The sequence below is a fragment of the Neofelis nebulosa genome, chromosome 6 (assembly GCF_028018385.1).
Source record: "Neofelis nebulosa isolate mNeoNeb1 chromosome 6, mNeoNeb1.pri, whole genome shotgun sequence".
Taxonomy (NCBI): Eukaryota; Metazoa; Chordata; class Mammalia; order Carnivora; family Felidae; genus Neofelis; species Neofelis nebulosa.
In genome coordinates this window covers 8525323-8542396 of record NC_080787.1, presented here as the reverse complement: position 1 = coordinate 8542396, position 17074 = coordinate 8525323, and the positions used below count along the sequence as shown (strand labels likewise).

Below are 17074 nucleotides of genomic sequence, written 5' to 3'. Positions count from 1 at the left end.
GTTTGCATCCCGCCCCCCCCCCCCCCATTCATATGTTGACACATACTCCCAAAGTGATGTTATGTGGAGGTGAGACCTTTGGGAGGTGATTAGGTTATGAGGTAGAGCCCTTATGAATGGCATTAGCGCCCTTATAAAAGGATCCCAGACAGCCTGGCTGGCTCAGATGGTGGAGCATGTGACTCTCAGGGTCATGAGTTGGAGCCCCGTGTTGGGTGTAGAACTTACTTTTTAAAAATACATGTGTACCTTTTTTGGTAAAGTTTATTTAAGTAATCTCTATACCCAACATGGGACATGAACTCACGACCCTGAGATCAAGAGTCACATGATCTTCTGACTGAGCCAACCAGGCACCCCAGCTTATTGAAAAACAAAACAAAACAAAACAAAAAACCACAGGTGGTTCAGTCCGTTAAGCATCAGACTCTTGATCTCAGCTCAGGTCATCTTGAGGTTTGTGAGTTCGAGCCCCACACTGGGCTCTGTGTGCTGACAGTGCAGAGCCTGCTTGGGATTCTCTCTCCTCTCTCTCTCTCTCTCTCTCTGTGCCTCTATCCCACTCGTGCTCTCTGTCAAAATAAGTGAATAAACTTGAAAAAAAAAAACCCACAAAGGGCCCCAGAGAGCTCCCTTGCCCCTTCCAATCATGAGAGGATGAGCATGAATTAAGAAGCAGGTTCTGGGGCGCCTGGGTGGCTCAGTCGGTTAAGCATCCGACTTCAGCTCAGGTCATGATCTCGTGGTCTGTGAGTTCGAGCCCCGCGTCAGGCTCTGGGCTGATGGCTCAGAGCCTGGAGCCTGCTTCCGATTCTTTGTCTCCATCTCTCTCTGCCCCTCCCCCGTTCATGCTGTGTCTCTCTCTGTCTCAAAAATAAATAAACGTTAAAAAAAAAAAAAAAAAAAAAAAAGAAGCAGGTTCTCACCAGAGGCCGACTCTGCCTGCCCCTCGATCTTGGGCTTCCCGCACAGCAGGTCTGTGAGAAATCCATTTCTACTCTTTATAAGCTGCCCACTCTATTTTGCTACAGCAGTCTGAAGCATAGTAAGACAACACTTATGCAAAGGCCTTTAAGAAACTGAAATTCAGGGGTGCCCGGCTGGCTCGGTTGATGGAGCATGTGACTCCTGATCTCAGGTCCTGAGTTCAAGCCCCACGTTGGGTATAGACATTACTTAAAAAAATAAAATCTTTAAAAAAAAAAAAAAGAAAAGAAAAGAAAAGAAAGAAGGGCACTTGCGTGGCTCCATCAGTTAAGCGTCCGACTTTGGCTCAGGTCATGATCTCAGGGTTCATGAGTTCAAGCCCCGCGTCGGGCTCTGTGCTGACAGCTCAGAGCCTGGAGCCTGCTTCCGATTCTGTGTCTCCCTCTCTCTCTCTGCCCCTCCCCTGATCATGCTCTGTCTCTGTCTCTCAAAAATGAATAGATGTTAAAAAAATTTTTAAAAAAAGTAAGAAATTGAAGTTCAACAGTAAACATTGTCTGTAATAAAAGATGAATGACAGCACTGGTGCTCAGAAAAAATAAACAAGTTAGGGGACAATTTTAGGGAAAATCCCAAAAAATATTTGACACGAGAGTATTGCCAAAACAAGTATTGTCAAACAAGTATTCTCCTAGCTTATCGGCGGGCATGTAAATTGGTTGGTGTACCAGCCAGATGGCATGCTAACAGGGTTTACTGAAGGAAGTCTGATAAGAGGATTATTTATAGACGTGCCCAGGGCCGAGGAGGCCTACAAGGGTTGGTGAAGCGCCCAGGGACAAGCCGCCACAGGAAGTGGCAGCCACCAGGCACATCCAGCAGGGGGAGGGGGCTCTCACTGAACCGTGAAGGGAGTGGATAAGGAGGAGGGAGGAGCCACCCAAGTGGCTTCTGGAAAAGGGGTGTAGCCACAGCCACCCAGAGGCCCGGGGCTCCTACCTCCCACCCCGTCTTGCTGCCTGTGTTTCTCACAGGGAAGCTGACTGGGAGTTGGTGGGTAGAGATGTGATCTGATACGGTTTTACAGAGGTCAGCCCCCAAGGGCACAAGAGTGCAGGAAGGTAGTGTCTGGTCACCTAGAGGGGCAAACATGACTACCCGATGCGGAGACAAGTTAACACTGGCTACCCGCTTTAGATGTACACCTTAGGATCTCACAATCTGACCCCTAAGAATTCACCCTACAGAAAAACTCAAATGTAAATAAAGTTGGAAAATAAAAAATAGGAGTATTTTGTATTTGTTGAGAGCTTACTTGTTAGGTATGAGGGACCAAGCAAGGCATTTTACATTTAATCCTCACAAGAACCCCTCTGAGTTCTGCACGATTAGTACTGACATTTTACACTTAAGGAAATTAAAGTGGAGTAAGGCTAAGCCGGGACCACAGAGTTAGCAAGTGACAATACTGGGACCCAAACGCGGTCACTCTGACTCCAGTGTTGGAGTTCTAAGGAAATCCATGGCAGCATCGTCCGTAAAAACAAAAGACTGAATACAACCTAAATGACAGACAAGGCAAATACATTATGGTACATCTACACAATGAAATACTACGCAGCTTAAAAAAGAATGGAGTAGGGCACCTGGGTGGCTCAGTCGGGTAAGCATCCGACTTCGGCTCAGGTCATGATCTTATGGTTTGTGAGTTCGAGCCCCCACATCAGGCTCTGCGCTGACAGTTCAGAGCCTGCTTGGGATTCTCTAATTGCCTCTCTCTCTCTGTCCCTCCCCCAAACCAGTCAAAAATAAATAAATATTTTTTAAAAATGTGTTTTCTTTACTAAAAAAAATTTTTTTAATGTTTTTATTATTTATTTTTGAGACAGAGAGAGACAGAGCATGAGCAGGGAAGGGGCAGAGAGAGAGGGAGACACAGAATCTGAAGCAGGCTTCAGGCTCTGAGCTGTCAGCACAGAGCCTGACGCGGGGCTTGAACTCACGGACTGTGAGATCATGACCTGACCTGAAGTCACATGCTTAACCAACTGAGCCACCCAGGCACCCCAGAAAATGTGTTTCTTTAAAAAAAAAAAGAAAAAAGAAGAATGGAGATCGACATGTGCTTATATGGAAAGATCTCCAAGATACACAGTTTGTGGCGGGAAAAAAACCAAAGTACAGAACATTGTGTCCATTTGTACAGAAAAATGAAAGGTCCTGTTTTAATCTTTTTTTTTTTTTTATTTTTTTTTTCAACATTTTTTATTTATTTTTGGGACAGAGAGAGACAGAGCATGAACGGGGGAGGGGCAGAGAGAGAGGGAGACACAGAATCGGAAACAGGCTCCAGGCTCCGAGCCATCAGCCCAGAGCCTGACGCGGGGCTCGAACTCACGGACCGCGAGATCGTGACCTGGCTGAAGTCGGACGCTTAACCGACTGCGCCACCCAGGCGCCCCTAATCTTTTAATACAAGTATAATTTTTCAATAAACATATGTGATAAAAGGTCATACATATACATATGCCAACATACACAAAATGCCCAGAACTGAACAAGAACAGGTAACATTTATAGAGCACTGATCTAAATGTTTTGTAAGTACGATCTCTGAATGTTCAAAAGAACTCTATTAAGTGAGTAGTACTAACACTCTAATTTTTTAATATAATTCTTTTTTAAGATCTTATTTTTAAGTAATCTTTGGATCCAACATGGGACTTGAAATCACAACCCTGAGCTCAAGAGTTGCGTGCACCACTGACTCAGCCAGCCAAGTGCCCCAACAAAAATCCTTTTTTTTTTTGTTGTTAACTTATTGAGAGAGAGCATGTGAGCATGAGGTGGGGGGGCAGAGGGAGAGAGAGGGAGAGAATCCCAAGCAGGCTCCATGCTCAGTACCGAACCCGACAGGGGGCTTGATCTTGTGACCCGGGATCAGACCTAAGCCAAAATCAAGTCTGATGCTTAACCAACTAACTGAGCCACCCAGGCACCCCCAAAAATCTTGGGTTTTTTTTTTTTTTTTTTTTTTTTTTAAAGCTAAAAATTCTCTTCACGTGTATTCTAGTTAAAAATGTCAACCTGCTGGTTTGGAATTGAGATTCCAGCCTACATAGACATGAACCTGTAGCGAAGGCACTATGTGTCCCTTCTAGTTTTTGGATAATCTTTAAACCTGGTAAGTACACCTTCTGTGCCAACATGTGGTTACTGACAAAGCTCCTCAACGGGGCAGCGACGGACAGACCCTACGAGACACCCCCTGGACAAGCGGACTCTGACACATGAACTCATCCGCACGGCGTGTACGGTTTAGGCTGCGGATTCACCTGTCACCATTTCTTCGTCTTGTCCCCAAGGACAACACGCTAGGTCTTGTTCATCATCTTGCTGGAATTACTGCTTTTATTCCATTGATTTACCACTATAACTGTACTCCCATCCCCACCCCCTTTTGTAAGAGAGTCTGGATTGAAAGGACTTGTTTAGGCAACACGTGTGGGCTTCCATTACTATCTCTTTCTCACACTCGACTCTCTAGTGCTGTTTGCTCGCAATTTTACCAACAATTTAAATTTCAAACTTACTAGTCCCGATTTTGAGGATTAAACTTTCTTTCTATTTCTTCCCCCCAAAATTTGTGATTTTCTTTGCCCAGTTGTTTGGTTTCTCCTGTGTCCTAGGATTACTCAAAGACTAATTACAAAGACTCAGAGCACATGTGCAATTTCCTACATTATCCTATTTTGTACAGTTCTAGACACTTGGAGTCATTTTAAACACCTGCATTATTACCTGACTCTCTTAGACACTCTTCTTCCCTTTGTTAAAACTTCTCAGATGACCATAACCATCGCTTTCCGAAGGAGGTGAAGAAAAATAATCGGCTGTTTTCCTTGCTTATTGGGATCTCTTGGCATTTATGCCATCAAATTCCATCAAAGCAGCGGAGAATACTGCTCTCCTGTTTCTTTTTAAGTCCAAATATACTTTTAAAAGCCCCTTTCCTCTCATTGGTGAGGGGCGCCGGGGGAGCTGGAGAAAGTCTGCCTTTAGTCCCCTCCATCCAGTTGCCTTCTTAGAAGAACATCTGGGACAGGGACTGGGGTGTCTGCCTGTGGGAGAGGTCACCACACGGCACTCTTCTACTTCTCCTGGCTTATCTGCTGCCCTCTAGGCAGGCCAGACATTTGCTGTTTTTCTCTTCTCCATTCACACTTTAAACCCTCAGGCATTCTCAGTTCCTGCTTGGCAGAAAGATCTGGGTGCTGGGCCTCAGTTGTGTCCTGCAGCCCAGTGCACCAGAGAGCCACAAAGGCGGCTACAGGAACCCACCGCAAAACGAAGGGGAACCTGCTAGCGGGTCCCATACACTGTATTTGACGTCTCCCTTTGACAACCTTAAAGGAAGCAGGGCGGGTTAGACAGCGAGGGTTCAACAGTCCTGCGTCCTCCGGCAAGAACTGTCTCATGAGTGTGCGCCTACCTGAATGGTTTGCTCAGAGCAGCCCTGAGCTTGGTTTTTATCCTGCTCTTAGCATCTTGAAATTATTAGCAACTTTTGTCGTTATTGTTGTTGTTTTTAGCACCGAGACTCTCACATTTCATCCTACACTGGAGCCCCCAAGTTACGCAGCCAGTGCTGACCCAGCCCTGATAGTTGAGTGCACCCAATCCCAGCGCCTCTTCTCACCAAGCCTTCGGCTTCTAAGGGGGAGGATGTAACTCTGCTTGTTCTAGGTTTCCGAACACCATGTGTCGGTTTTGGCTGATATTGCGTTCGTTCCGAGGGAGGTAGTCCCCCTTTTATCTTTTGTATATACCTTTTAAAGTCCTGAGCTCCTGAGGGGCGCCTGGGTGGCGCAGTCGGTTAAGCGTCCGACTTCAGCCAGGTCACGATCTCGCGGTCCGTGAGTTCGAGCCCCGCGTCGGGCTCTGGGCCGATGGCTCGGAGCCTATGGCTCGGAGCCTGGAGCCTGTTTCCGATTCTGTGTCTCCCTCTCTCTCTGCCCCTCCCCCGTTCATGCTCTGTCTCTCTCTGTCCCAAAAATAAATAAAAAACGTTGAAAAAAAAAATTTCAAAAAAAAAAAAAAAAAAAAAAAAAAGTCCTGAGCTCCTGAGAATGTCCCCTTCCCTTTCCCACTATCACAGATATGGACAGTTTTGTCTGGAGCTGGGTTTTCCCGTTTTCTTACACACTTTGGAGACTTACATCCAAAATAAACATAGCTGGGGATAGACTGCGCTTCTTTTCATTGAAGTCCTTTTTCAGTCCATTTTCCACAAATCTATTTCATATCTACCCCATAAATCCCCCACACGGAAAAAAGATGCATCAGCAAACCTGGAACTCGGGGCAGACCCTGTAACTTCCCCTACTTCCGCTTTCCGCCGAGGGCCGTGGCCGCCCATCAGTCGTACCCCAGCTCTCTCACCACAACACTCTTCTCTTTTCACTCCAGTAGGAACAAAGTGACTCTTACATGCACCCAGTTCCAAATTATTTATCAAGTCTTTTGCAAGAAAGGCTCCTTTCTTGGGATGGTAGAGTCGCTTCGCTCTATCTCTGATAGGCTGCCTCCCTGTGATTTCTCTTCAGTTTAAGAATGGGTCAACTATCTAGAGTCAAGTCAGCAAAACATGGTCTTCAGGCCAAATCCGGCCCATGGCCAGTTTTTCTCCTGCTTGACAACTGGGAATGGTTTGTATTGTTTGTTTGTTTATTTATTTTTTAATGTTTTTTTTTTTGAGACCATGTGAGAGACGGAGTGCAAGCAGCAGAGGGGCACACAGAGGGAGAAACAGAGTCTGAAGCAGGTTCCAGGCTCTGAGCTGGCAGCCCAGAGCCTGACGTGGGGCTTGAACTCACAAACCGTGAGATCATGACCTGAGCCAAAGTTGGATGCTTAACCAGCTGAGCCACTCAGGCGCCCCATGGTTTGTCTTGTTTTAAGAGGGGGGTAAAAACAGTATGCGGTAAAGAAAGACTAAAATACTTATTACCTGGCCCCTTCCAGAAGAAAGTTTCCCAGCCCTGGATATAGACAACAGTTAACAATCTGCCTTCCTGCCCCCACTGAAGTCAACAGAAGTTACTCTAAGCTTCGGCCAAAGTGGTCTCCAGCCACCAGTGGGTCCTGAGTCCTCTGTTTCCTTTCTGTTCTTTCTGCACAGCAGCTGTTTCTTCTGTTTCTACTGAGCCTAAGAGCATTCCACCGGGCGATTAGATCTTGGCCCACAGGACCTTCTGAGGAGAGTAATCCCCAATAGAAGCTTTCTATGTAAAACATTTGGGGTTTGTGCTATCTGCCAGACACCAACCCTGCTACCTGGGGAATGGCTGCAAGGCAGCCAGGGCAGGGGAGAGCCTCCCCTCAAAGAGGAGGGTACGGTGGCTCTCTTCCCAGTGGGGATGCCTGTTCTGGGGAAGACAGGCAGACCCACCCATCAGGCACTGTCTTCCAGTGCCTGCAAATGCTTGGGTTGTGCTCAGAAGAACCTCAAAAACTCAGGTTGTTGGGGACGCCTGGCTGTTTCAGTCAGTGGGACATGTGACTCTTGATCTCAGGGTTGTGAGTTCGAGCCCACGTTGGCGGGTAGAGAGAACTTAAAATAAAAACTCACGTTCTCCATTCAGTTCTCAGAGGCCTGTTGCCTATTAATGCATCACTTGCCTCCTTTTTTGTACCAGAGTGACTGGTCAGCCGCAGCGGGGGCTCCTACACCATTCCCGGGCCCCGCACCATCCTGCAATGTAATTCCATGTGTGTCTTTCTTGCAACGTATGGGAGCCTTAATAAATGCACCGCCCACCACAGCTGCAGCCCTGCCTCGGTTTGCCTATCTCTAAGGGGGTCTTGCCCCTACCACCCCTGCCTCAGCAGCAAACCTGCCCTTGCTAAGCTTCATTTCGGCCTTTCCTTCTGCCACCGGGAAGCACATCTTTGCGGTTGACCTAGGGGGACGCGGTGGGGCAGTCAACCCAGGCACAGGCACCAGGGCTGTGTGCGTAGTGATTTAAAAACAAACTGTGTAGGCGCACCTGGGTGGATCAGTTGGGTGAGCATCTGACTCTAGATTTCAACTCAGGTCGTGATCGCAGGGTGGTGACATTGAGCCCTTTGTCCGGCTCTGTGCTGGGTGTGGAGACTACTCGGGATGCTTTCTCTCTCTCTCTCTCACCCCTCTTCCCTGCTCTCTCTCTCTCTAAAATAAAAAACAGTAATAACAAACAAAAAAATAAATGAAAACAAACTGCATTGCTGGTCTTCTAACCATCACCATGGGCTGAAAATTCCAAACAATGTCAGATAAAATACTCCTTCCTGAAAACAATCTTTTGTTGGCCAGTTCTAAACAACTTAGCAGTTATCGTTGGGCTCTCTTAACATACGTGTAAACTTGAAATGCGCACTTTGTATTGTTCCTTTAATAAACATTGTGCTCTACATGCAGGTGGTTCAGAGACCTCCCGGGTGTAGGGCTGGCGTCCAGCAAACACAGCCTCAGCCACACACAGTGGCTTGGAGAGTACGGATCCCATGCAATCACTATAGTTCATTTTGGATACGATTCCTGTCTCCAGTTCCTGGGGGACTATATCTTTGCTTTTAAACACTAGATTGAGGGGTGCCTGCGTGGCTTAGTTGGTTGGTTGAACATCCGACTTCAGCTCAGGTCACGATCTCCCGCTTCTTGAGTTACAGCCCCGCGTTCGGCTCTGTGCTGACAACTCAAGAGCCTGGAGCCTGCTTCAGATCCTGTGTGTGTGTGTGTCTCTCTCTCTGCCCCTCCCCTGCTCGTTCTCTCTCTCTCTCTCTCAAAATAAACAAACATTAAAACTAGATTGAAAAAAAATGACAGCATAGTGATTACAGATGGAGAAATAGAACTCGAGTTACTTCCATTCTGTCATTATATTTTGTGACCCACCCCTCATCCCTGGAATGTTTATGTGTTTAAAGTTCAAAACTGTCAAACACAGCAAATGGAGAAGTAGGATATGTTTGTGTGGTAAGGACAAATTCTAGTTCATACTTGAAACATTTTACTGAATTTGAGTAAAATCTTTAAAAGTTGACATTTCCTTTTTTTTAATTGTTTAAAAATGGACAGTGACTCAAGATTATATCCAATCAGTGGTACGATTTAGCAATTTTCCCTAAATTGTATCTTACATCTAATACAAAAGTATTAATGCATTGTTTGCCTCCTTTTTGTGCACTTTAATTTTTTTTTAATCAGAAAAAGGTTTTTTTTTACTCACATATGTCCAAATTTCAAAACAAAAAGTTTTCACTCTCTGCATTTACTTTGTGGTCATTTTACTATTTGTTTCATTTCATGATTCCTGAAAATAATGTTTGCCAAAAATGATCCACTCTAAACGACCTGGTACATCCAGACAATGGAATATTATTCAGGACTGAGAAGAGTCATAAAGAGACATGCAGTGAACCTTAAAAGCATGTTAGTGAAAGAAGCCAGTCTGAAAAGGTTACATACTGTTTACTTATTTATTTATTTTTAACGTTTATTTATTTTTGAGACAGAGCATGAATGGGGGAGGGTCAGAGAGAGAGGGAGACACAGAATCCGAAGCAGGCTCCAGGCTCTGAGCTGTCAGCACAGAGCCCGACACGGGGCTCGAACTCACAGACTGTGAGATCATGACCTGAGCTGAAGTCGGATGCTTAACCGACAGAGCCACCCAGGCACCCCGGTTACATACTGTTTAAATCCAACTATACGTCATGGCAAAACTGGAAAAGGGAAAACTGGAGACAGGGGTCGCTGGGGCACCTCAGTCAGTTAAGCATCAACTCTTGATTTCGGCTCAGGTCATGATCTCACGGTTCGTGAGATTGAGCCCGAGTCAGGCTCTGTGCTGACAGTGCGGAGCCTGCTTGGGATTCTCTCTCCCTCACTCTGCCCCTCCCCCAATCATGCATTTGCTCTCTCTCTCTCTCAAAATAAATAAATTAAAAAAAAAAAAGGATCAGTGGTTGCCAGGGTCTGGGGAAAGGGCAGGATGAGCAGGTACAGCACAGAGGTTTTCAGGGCAGTGAGAATATGCTGTATCACATGATGTAGACACGTCAGGACACATTTGTGCAAACACATTGGTGCAAACCTGTAACCAGGAGTAAACTGTAAGGTAAACAAACTTTGGACTTTGGATGATAAAGATGTGTCAAAGTATACTCAGGAATGGTAACAAATGCACCACTCTTTCTGCTAACTCAAAATTCCTCCAAAAAAGGTCTTTTAGAAATCCCCTCTGGGTGTTTAATGAGCTCAGAACACCCCTGGGCACCCCTCCTCCAGGCCACTGCGTTAGTCCCCAGGCTCTCCAGCCTTCCCAGCAGCCACCCTGGCTTCGAAGGCTGTTTTTCCCGAGCCCCCTCCTGGCTCCTTCTAGCAGCATTTGAATGTGCTCAACACTTTCCCACCTTGTCTTCCATCCCCTGCCAGATCCCTTTAGTTTCCTGTACTTGCTGGCTTGACGGGTTCACCTGCTAGACTCTATCATCAACCCACAGCGGTGTGACCACTGCACCCACCTGGTCACAGAACCTTCTCTTACCCAGTCTAAAAGCAACTTATCAATCAATTAATGCTCACTTTTGAGTATTTATTATTTAAAAAAAATTTTGTTTGAATTATTTTTGAGAGACAGAGCATGAGTGGGGGAGGGGCAGACAGAGGGAGACAGAGAATCTGAAGCAGACTCCAGGCCCTGAGCTGTCAGCACAGAGCCCGACGTGGGGCTCGAACTCATGAACCGTGAGATCATGACCTGAGCCAAAGTCGGACACTTATCCGACTGAGCCACCAGGCGCCCCTCTTATTATTTTTTAAATATTTTATTTCATTTATTTTTTTTAAGTAGTATCTACACCCAAAGTGGGCCTCGAACCCACAACCCTGAGATCAAAAGTTGCACGCTCCACAGACTGAGCCAGCCAGGTGCCCCAGCTGTTTCTTAAATCACTTGACTTTTGACAATTAATCAATGCTTAGCTCTTAAACTGCTCGCCTCCAAGACGCCAGGCTCGCCTGGTCCCTTCTGCCCCTTGGGCTGCTGCTTCCCAGCCTTCCTTGCTAACTCTCTTTTCTCTGCCTGTCTCTTTCCTATCAGAGGTCCTCAGCCTTAGATCCTGAGCCCTCTTATCTCCAGCTCCACAGTGTCCCCGAGTGATCTCACTCACCGTCAGAGTGAGGACACCTAGATCAAAGAAGTGGAGAAGTCTAAGGTCACACTGTGTGACAGCATTTAGAGTGAGGGTGGTGTTTAATCTAAGTCGACTATGAGCTAGACACTGTGTTGGGGATACAGGTGAGAATAAGATGCTATTTCTCCCCTCCAACTTTTGAACCTACATAGTCCTTCCCTTCTCCCTGCTCTGCCTGTCTAGCTTCAACTCATCTTTAGGTCTTAGTTTAAAATGCCACTTCACCTGGGATGTCTTCCCTGACTACTCTTAAGACTGGCTGGGCTAGGGCGCCTGGGTGGCGCAGTCGGTTAAGCGTCCGACTTCAGCCAGGTCACGATCTCGCGGTCCGTGAGTTCGAGCCCCGCGTCAGGCTCTGGGCTGATGGCTCGGAGCCTGGAGCCTGTTTCCGATTCTGTGTCTCCCTCTCTCTCTGCCCCTCCCCCGTTCATGCTCTGTCTCTCTCTGTCCCAAAAAAAAAAAAAAAAAAAAAAAAACGTTGAAAAAAAAAATTAAAAAAAAAAAAAAAAAAAAAAAAAAAAAGACTGGCTGGGCTCGTGCTGTCCTGTGTGCCTCACAGCACCCTCCACCTACTCCTTCTAACGATTACTTGTCTATTCTTCCTCACTGGTGCCTCCCTTTCTTTCGGTTGTAAGATCTTTCCTCTGCTTGAGCTGCGAAGAGCAGAACCAGGAGCCTGCCAACTCTCCCATCTTGCCAGGGAAATAGGCACTAAGCTCATCGAGAGCAGTGGGGCTGTGCCTGCATGCACCGTCACATCCACGACACCCAGTGCAATGCCTGGTGGATGGTAATTGCCCAGAAACTGTTTGCTCTTCGAAGAATAAATGGATAAATGAATGAATGAACCGCTTGACTTTATGCTAATCGTTGGAACAGAACTTTGAGAAATGTCCTATTTCTTGGGCAGAGGAAAGATGATAGAGTAGGAGGGCTATTCTGGAGGTCCCTACCAATCCAGTGATTCTGAATTTGGAAATAGGATCTATTTTTCTTTGTCACTAAAATTCTGAAGAACACTACTTCACAGAGATATTACCGAAAGTACAGTTTGCTCAAAAGGTGAGAAAACCAATATAGTATACAGCTTGTCAGATGCAGGAGTCTTTCAAATTCAAGTTCTGCTTTTAGTTAGAATAGTATTGCCACCTAGTGGGTAATAAAACATTCTTCCTGGAACTGTATGCCATGAATACTTGGTAAATTATTGTGAATAACGTTATTAACATTCTGAAACTGAATCTAAACAGGCTATTTCAGGAAGAATTCTGTTGGCCTGGTATTTATTGTAGCCTAGGGGATTTGACTGACTGCTTATCATGAAGTTAATGGAAATTTCTAATAAGGAAAGGTTTTCAAGATTTCTTTGAAGCTTTTCGTCCTTAAAATACCTTCCACTAAGAGTGTACAAGATACTCTGTTCAAAATGTATTTGACTTAGTTCTTTTCTCTGTGTGGTTACATTACCAACTTAATACACAGGATTGCTTTAGGGTTCGCTTTTGTTCATGTATTTTCATTTAATTTTTTCCAATGTTATTACAAAATTTTCAAACAGTTAAGGCTAAAAGTTTTACAGTGAACATCTATACACCCACTACCTGGATTCTACCATTAGCCTTTTGCTATATTTGCTTTACCACATCCATCTAAATATCCCCATATTCATGCATGTATTTTGTTTTTGAAGCATTTCAGAATAAACTCTAAATACTTCAAAATCTGTATCATTAATACAGTTTTTCTTTACTGCATTTGTGAAACATTCACATAGTTCAAAAGTAAAAAAGGATTCACTCAAAAGCCTCACTCCTATCCCATTCCCCACTCCCATTAAGTAACCATTTTCCATTTTCAGTACTTTGTTTCAGCCTGTTTCTTTTTTATGAAAATATAGGTACAGACACAGATTCTCATTGCTTTCTTCACTAAAGGCAGAATGCTATATATACTCTCCCATTCTACTCTTTGAATTTAATGATATATCCTGGGAATTCTCTATTTCAAATCTTCTTTTTTTTTTAAGTTTTTAAATTTGTTTTGAGAGAGAGAGAGAGAGAGAGAGAGAGAGAGAACACAAGCAGGAGAGGGCAGTGAGAGGGACGGGAGAAACAAGAATCCCAAGTAGGCTCTACGCTGTCAGCACAGAGCCTGATGTGGGGCTCGAACTCATTAACCGTGACATCATGACCTGAGCCGAAACCAAGAGTCGGATGCTTAACTGACTGAGCCATCCAGGCACCCAGGTACCCTGGAATTCTCCATTTCAGAGATCTCCCTAATTCTTTCTGGGCTTCATAGTACTACATTGTATATAGATAAACCATAATTTATTCTACCCACCTCCTATGGATATGCAATTTAGCTTGTTTCTGACACCTTGGCATTATAAATAATGATGTAGTAAAAGAGGGCTAAACACAAGCTATTTTAAATTTACAGTGGCATACCTTCAGAGTAAATCCCCAACAGTGGAATTACTAGGTCCAAAGTCAGCATGCATATAGACACTGTAGAAATGCACCGGCACGTAGAGCCAACTTCCACGGGGCTTTGACCTTCTGCACTCGCATTAGCCATGTGTGAGAGAGCTTGTTTCTTCCAGTCTCACCTAGAATGTTCTATTAGTATTGTGTCGTCACGCTCTTAATAGCTTAAGATCAAACATTCACCGTCTCATAGTTTCTGTGTGTCAGCAGTCTGCGAGCTGGGCCCTGTGCCCGGGGTCTGTTTACAAGGCTGTAAATGAGGTGTTGGTCAGGCTGTGCTCTCATCTGGAGGCTCCACTGGGGAGGACTCTTACTATGAGCTCATTCAGGTTGTTGGCAGAATTCACTTCTCTGGGGCTGTAAAACTCATCGTGGCTCACTTCTTCAAGGCCAGGAGGAGAAGGTCTCTGCCGTCAGGAAGGTCTAAGTCCTCTGTTGAAGGGCACCCTACTTGTAAGTCAGGGCCACCAGGATAATATCCCTTTTGATTAATTTAAAACCAACTCACTGGGACCTTAATTACATTCATAAAATCCAACTGCCTTTTTTTCATTTACTATAACTTATTCCAGGGAATAACTCCAGAGATCAGATATTAGTGGGGGGAGTGTTTTAGAATTCTGCTTACCAGAAGTACACTTGTCAAGCTTTTGGATATTTGCTAATCTGCAAGGCGAGAATAGTTTCTCAGTGCTCTAATTTGCCTATCTCTGATTAAAAGTGAAGTTGAGGGGCGCCTGGGTGGCGCAGTCGGTTAAGCGTCCGACTTCAGCCAGGTCACGATCTCGCGGTCCGTGAGTTCGAGCCCCGCGTCGGGCTCTGGGCTGATGGCTCGGAGCCTGGAGCCTGTTTCCGATTCTGTGTCTCCCTCTCTCTCTGCCCCTCCCCCATTCATGCTATGTCTCTCTCTGTCCCAAAAATAAATAAAAAACGTTGAAAAAAAAAATTAAAAAAAAAAAGTGAAGTTGAGTGTTGTTTCATACATATAAGAACCATTTGTATATCTTCTTCCTTGAACTCTCTGTTCCTGTCTTTTGCCCATTTTCCCATTGAGTTGGTGGCTTTTTCCCCTTCAATGTTTTTACAGCTCTTTATGAAATAGGGAAATGAGGCCTTTATCTGTGAAATACACTGCATACATTTTCTCTTAGCTTGTCATTTGTCCTCTGTCTCTGCTTACGGGAATCATCTGATTTTTAAGATGTTGACAATAAATTCAGTTTTTTAAGACAATGTGTAGACCACTACTCTGTAGGCTAAACAAAACAGACCTAAAGGCCCCCATACAGCCCACAGGCCACCATCCATATCATCCTCTGTCTTTTGCTTCTGCACCAAGAGTGGACCTAGGCAGCTAACTATATAGAAACATATATATTATACTTACAATTTTTAACATCACTGGAGCAATAAATTGTGGACCTCCATTGGTAATATATTTCACTAGCTCACATCTCTTAGCTGTGCTTACACTTTTACTACATAGAATGGTTTGTCAAAAAATGGTGTAAAAGTTCATGGTTGCCAAGGTTTTTATGGCCAAATATTTTCCAATATTTCCACCTCCTCACTCCTCATTTAATCACTTTTAAGTTACTATTTTTAAAAAATTTATTATTTAGAGTTTCAAACACATATAAAAACAGAGGGGACTAGGGCTCCTAGGCGGTTCGGTCAGTTAAGTATCCAACTTTAGCTCAGGTCATGATCTTGTACTCATGAGTTCACACTCCACATTGGGCTCTGTGCTAACAAGTTCAGAGCCTGGAGCCTGCTTCGGATTCTGTGTCTCCCTCTCTCCGCCTCTTCCCCACTCACACTGTCTCTGTCTCTCAAAATATGAACAAATTAAAAAAAAAACCAGAGGTGACAGAAGAATAAATTCTCATGTATTCATATATGCTAACCTTGGCAGTTACCAACACAAGGCCAATACTGTTTTATTTATACCAATGGCTCTCAACTATGGGTGACTTTCCCCAGAGGGGTATTTGTCAATGTCTGCATTTTTTTGGTAAGATTTTTTAAGTAATCTCTACACCCATTGTGGGGCTTGAACTCACAACCGCAAGACTAAGAGTCACATGCTCCACCCACTGAGCCAGCGAGGTGTACCTCAATGTCTGCACTTTTGCTCCTCACAACTGAGGACAGCTCCTGGCAGCTAGAGGGTAGAGACCAGAGATGCTACACAGGACAGCCCCCACGACAAAGAGTTATCTGGCCCCAAATGTCAGTAGCATCCATGTGAAGAAAGCCTGATTTAAGGGGCACCTGGGTTGCTCAGCAGGTTAAGCGTGTGACTTCGGCTCAGCTCATGGTCTTGCAGTTCTTGCATTTGAGCCCCGCATGGGGCTCTGTGCTGACAGCTCAGAGCCTGGAGCCTGCTTCGGATTCTCTGTCTCCCTTGCTCCACCCTTCCCCTGCTCGTGCTCTGTCTCTCTCTCTCAGAAATAAATGTCAAAAAAAAGAAAAAAAAAGCCTGATTTATATCTTTACCTCTCCTTCCTACATTGATTATGTCAAAGCAAATATCAGACATACCATTAATCTATAAATACCATTTACAAATAAAAACCATTATGATAAAAACCACAATACTATTATACCTAATATCTTAACATTAGGTATATCTTATATATATTAAGGTATACCTTAATATCTTAACATCGTAAAATATATAGTGTTCAGATTTCTTAGTTCTTGAAAAGTTTTTTTAAGTTTATTTATTTATATGAGGGAGAGAGAGTGAGCACACACACACACAAGTTGGGGAGGAACAGACAGAAGGAGAGACAGAATCCCAAGCAGGCTCCGCACCATCAGTGCAGGGCTAGAACTCATAAACTGTGAGACCATGACCTGAGCTGAGATCAAGAGTTGGACACTTAACCGACAGCCCCCCAGGAGCCCCAGGATAAGGACCTCTAACTTCCTGGCAGCCTCTGAGCAATTTGGACCTGGTCTCTTGGGTATGAAATACTGTGATAAACTCCACTCTAGGGACACTGGAAGCACAATCTGATTTAAAACAAGTTATTCGGGGGGCGCCTGGGTGGCGCAGTCGGTTAAGCGTCCGACTTCAGCCAGGTCACGATCTCGCGGTCCGTGAGTTCGAGCCCCGCGTCAGGCTCTGGGCTGATGGCTCGGAGCCTGGAGCCTGTTTCTGATTCTGGGTCTCCCTCTCTCTCTGCCCCTCCCCCGTTCATGCTCTGTCTCTCTCTGTCCCAAAAATAAATTAAAAAGTTGGAAAAAAAAAATATTAAAAAAAAAAAAAAAAAAACAAGTTATTCGGGGGCACCTGGGTAGCTCAGTTGGTTGAGCATCGGCTTCAGCTCAGGTCATGATCTCGAAGTTCTTGAGTTTGAGCCCCACATCGGGCTGAAGTGAAGACACAACGTTTTATAAAATATTTT

General features: G+C 44.9%; 1 pseudogene; it reads right to left on the bottom strand.

Annotated features, from left to right (window-relative positions):
• Positions 1–17074, bottom strand: part of LOC131513675 (protein numb homolog) — a 53804-nt pseudogene that overhangs the window by 27597 nt on the left and 9133 nt on the right.